The following is a 5,177-nucleotide window of genomic DNA, read 5'->3' as shown; positions in this document are numbered from 1 at the left end:
AAGCAGACAAATACATACAAACATCACAAACACATGAAGCTGACAAAGACAAACAACAATCATGACAAAAACACAGATTATCTGAACATGAACAACCACTAAAGAGTATGTAAACTGATTGTGTTAGATTGGAACTGATTAAGGTTAAAAAGATTGGCCTCGATATTGAAAATAGACCAGAATGGATACTACAAAGTTAATTTTAACAGCAATATAAATAATAAATAAAAGACTAACAAAGAACTTCAAGTAAAACTGCAAAGTGCATTTTTTTTAACGATATAAATAAATAGAGAGTGCTTGCTGAAGCACTTTAATAACACACACAAAGACAGAGACAAACACACACAAACAAGCCTCTTTCTCTCTCTTACAGATGGCAGAGGAACAGTGGCATCACAGAGGTAAGTTATTCACACACACACACACACACACACACACACACACACACACACACACACACACACACACACACACACACACACACACACACACACACACACACACACACACACACACACACAGTCCTCCTTTCCAACTCTGCATCCACGACACCCTTAAAGTTGTCATACACCACATTGTCGAAGCCAGGGGTAGTGGACTTCCTAGTGGATGGACAGTAGGAAAACATTTTCTGCATGCTTCCATGCAGCCACTTTCTCCTTGGAAGGGGTGTACCTCTTCCGCTGTCCACCAGTTTGGCACGTGGCAAGCCCCACATGGCCTTGAGGACTTGTTAGGCATGAATGCCTTCACTGTTGGTGCAGGAGGGACAAAGCTCTGGCTGCAGGATGGCCCACGAAAAAGGACGGAGGGGGCCTGTGCGGGGAGGACCAGCAGTAACGGTGCTGCCGACACAGGGGGTGGGCCGTAGGTCAACGCAGCAGGTGGCCTCGGCTGGAGGTGGGTGGGCGCAGGAGGCCTCGGCAGAATGGGGGTGGGCACAGCAGGCCTCGGCCGGGTGGAGGACGACAAACCCAGTGGGCTGAACGGGCCGGTTCGCGGGAGTCACATCAACAAATAATCTGGAAACATAAAATACACATGTGATCAGTATTGATATGAGGTGTGTGCTATTTGCTTTCCACAGCCAACAGGTGAAACAAAGTGCTTATGACAACTTACCTCCGCTTCTCAACACGTCTCTTTCCAGCCTCGTGATGGATGAGCCGGTACTGGACCTGAGGCCGGTCTGGCGGAGGGAGGGATGTTGGCAGCGCAGGAGCCTCCGGGAACGGTGCGTCCGACAGCACTTTCAGGTGAGGAGTCACCTTGTGGCAGAAGGAGAAGTCGCTCCTTCTGCCACTTCAGCAGCTCGTTCTGCTCTCCTTGCTGGCAGTACTGGAACAGCAGCCACACCAGCCAGCCGACATCATTCTCCACAAGCCACCTGAAGGTCTGACCGTCGTACTACCCGAACGTGATGACTAGCTGACCTTTCCACAGCTCAGCCCCCGACCTCTTGGCAGCCGCCTCTGCTGTCTTGAGATCCAGCCATTTAGGGTCAACAACAGTGCTGCTGCGGGCCTCTGCCACAGACCTTGCTGCCTCTGTACAGTACAGCCTGGCCTCTCCTTGCCGGTACAAAATGATGTTGGGGTACTGGTGTAGCTGTTGATGGCTGACAAGCGATGGTTTAGTGGCCAAGCTCTTCCCGCAGACATCACAGGTAAAGGTCTCCCTGGCGATGGCATGGATCTTCAGATGCCTCGCCAGGTCTGACTTTTCACTGAATGTCTTGTTTCACACGGTGCACTGATGTGTAGGCATGTTCCATCTGGTACAGTAAAACATGAATAAATGAGTACAACTAAAAGCAGATTATTTAGATTGACAATATGTAGCCCTTTATTATACAGAAATGTGCTGTTGGTGTATTAGCTAGGACAACACGCTCGCCAGATTGTTACCTATGTTGTTAGAAATTAGCTACTGTTTACCAGGTATGCAGCGCATCCCATGCAACAAGAGATTAACACGGTCGCCAAATTGCTTCATGTTACAATTACTCTTGCATCAGCTTTTGTCTTAACAGTCACATTTACCCATATTAACACATATCCACATCAAATTGACCAAGAAAACGTTGATTGTCGCCGAAAAGCAACAAGTTTGCAGGTATGCGACGTAGCCCTTACTATTGTAAACAGTGTCGTTAGCCGCGCCTAGCTATCTTTACAAAACACACATTAATCAGCTTATTATTTCAACGACCCTTGGGTGAATATAGTAATGCCATACACCGTTGGAAAGCTTAGATTGCCACGATTAAAACGAGACTTCCCACGGGTAATATGGTTGCTCACCGACAAAACGGCGATAGGTTGACTAAAGTCTACCCAGCAGCTAAAAACGTACCCACTACGTCTTCCCTTTATACACAACGACACGGTCGAAATCTTTTCTCTTTCTACAAAATCGAAACAGCTTAATACAAACCATAAAAAAATGTCTAATTATTAACTAGCAAACGATGGAGGGGATAACATTTACCTGAGTGAATCCTCCGTTGACAGCTTCACAGAACTAGTGGCATGGCCATCTTGATCGTGAACAGAAGAAATTAGTATTCCAATCCACGCTCAATGATTGGTCTGTTGGGCGCTCAGCTCTGCTCAGCATTGCTCAACCATTGGCTGAAGGCTGCTCAGCTCTGCTCAGCATCGCTCAACCATTGGTCGGCTGACGGGATAGATAGGGACTTGGAGGGGAAATTGCTTGGGAATACCAGGGGCCTCATGTACTAAGGTTGCGTACGCACAAAAACGTGGCGTACGTCCTTTTCCACGCTCACGTTCAGATGTACAAAACGTGAAATGACCGTAAAAATGTGCGGTCCCCACGCCAGCTCCAGAGCTGTCGTACGCAAGTTTCTACAGCTATTGTTCCTTTGGCGACACTTAGAGGTGACGCTGGGAAACTGGGAAAAAAGGTGAAAACAATGACTCAGAGTGATTTGCACATCAGAGACACACTAATGAACAATTAACACACCTTGCAATTATATGGGTGGCTATAAAAGCATGTGCAATGGATGAAGAAAATAGTTTTAAAAATGGCTGCGTTAGCGTTGTTAGAGGACATCGCAAATGGTCAAATACGAAGGGCGCTGGAGACGCCGGGGCCGACGGAGCAATCCGTGCCCTCTCCTTGCTTGTCTATTCAAAAATAAAAAAAATAAGTTAATAAACACGAGTCAAAGTCTTTAATATCCTGGCATCTTTACGCACGACTTATGTGTATTGCAAGCAGCCAATTGTATGACCAGTATAATTACAGCATTTATGACTTCAGCATATTTACCTTGGGGATGATCGGCGTCCCCTTCATGGGCTCCCACCACTCCGGTGAGAGCTGTGTCACCGATCAAAGCGGCCACTCTCAAATCGAAGGGGGAGAGTTCCCCCACTCCCGTCCCCCCACCTGTTGCGGTCACGCTTCGGCGGTGGGCAGAAACCCTCCGCTTCACCTCCACCTTGAGGTCTGACCACTTTTTTTTAATTTCAGAGTGTGTGCGCTGCTGAGACCCCACTGCATTGATGGCCTCGCAAACACACTCCCACTCACTTCTCTTTTGTTTTGCATTTATCCCTGTTGACAGGGTTCCAATAGCATATGCTTGCGCATTTCTACCTCGTGGAGCAAAATCTCGAGCTCAGACTCCGTGAAGTTTCGTTTTTTGCCTCTGTTCATGGTGCCAGGTGATCGGATTAAGAGGTGAATCTCAGGTCCAGAGGCCTATTTAAATGAAATTGCATATTTAAATGAGGGCGTGGACAGGGAGGAGTTTTGCACCTCGGCATGTGCGCTCAATTCCACGTTGATCGAGATGTACAAAAGAAACGTGCTTGGATCCATGCGTTCGCACACTTTGATACATCTGAATTTATTTGTGCGTAAAACAGTTTCTGGGTTTTGGCGTACGCCAAGTTTCAGTATGAAATCCACGCAAGTCTTAGTACATGAGGCCCCTGGTGCTGTAAGCTTTATTCTTTATCAACTCAAGCTCATTGGCTGCAATGGCCTGCCGTGCGCTGATCTTTAGCGCCCACTGTTTCGGAGAATTTAAGCAACATACAGACACTGACAACGTCTCTCCAAACTCTATTTGTGAAACATGTGGACAGCGTAGTGACGCTGCTAGCAGGGAGCAACAGAGAGCTGCAATGACGGCGGTCCACACTAGTCCATCCCAGGTTTTGCAACGCTACGTTTCTTCAATAGATCACGCAAACGTTGACGCCCAAGCAGTATAATGCATTGCGTTCATGCATTGCGTGGAACTCTGAGTCTGGAATAACGTATTCATTCGTCCATCTGCTACTGCGGGGAACAATGCTAGCACGCTAGGCTTCAATTGTATGGTCGTAACGACAGTGGCCAAAGCCCGCCAAGACATGCTAATGGGCTACGAACCGTCCATTGCACGCTAGACGATCCAGGATGAGACGGTTACCCCAGAAGTCCATGCTGGAGAGGTGCACGTAGAAGACTCAGGAACGCTAGGCAAAACAGGAAAGGAGGTTGACACCCAGACACTTCTAAGAACTTCTCACAACTAGAGTTAGAGTTTTACTTTCATACAGTCTATGCTCTCAACTGCGAGCACTAAATACAAATACTTTGACCATCTTTCCACCCGGTCTCGAACCGGGGACCTTTCACGTGTTAGGCGAACATGATAACCACTACACTATATAAACCTTTCAGTTTGATCAAAACCCTAGAAAATGTTGTCATGAGAAGCACCCGCATGAACAGGTTTTCAGCGCTGGTTTAAACACTTAATAATATGACGAGGCTATCGGTTGAAGAGGTGGCGTGGTGCCAAGTAGACGCTGCTGAAGGTTCTGTTCAAGATAGACTTTTCACGAATAGCTGCTTGATAGTAAAGCAGGAGAATTTAAACATTAACTTTGTATGTCTCAAAACTGTAATGCTGTTTCAGCCGGGTTTCGAACCGGGGACCTTTCGCGTGTTAGGCAAACGAGATAACCACTACACTACGGAAACCTGTGAGATTGAAAAAAACTAGAAAATATTGTCATCAGAAGCACCCGCATGAACAGGTTTTCCGCGCAGGTTTAAATACTTAAATATGACGAGGCTATCGGTTGTGACGTGTGTCCCGATAGGACTCACTACATTGATGCACCTAGCCGTTCCAGAATCACTCC

The sequence above is a fragment of the Gadus chalcogrammus genome, chromosome 5 (assembly GCF_026213295.1).
Source record: "Gadus chalcogrammus isolate NIFS_2021 chromosome 5, NIFS_Gcha_1.0, whole genome shotgun sequence".
Classification (NCBI taxonomy): domain Eukaryota; kingdom Metazoa; phylum Chordata; class Actinopteri; order Gadiformes; family Gadidae; genus Gadus; species Gadus chalcogrammus.
Note: the sequence above shows the minus strand (reverse complement) of the source record.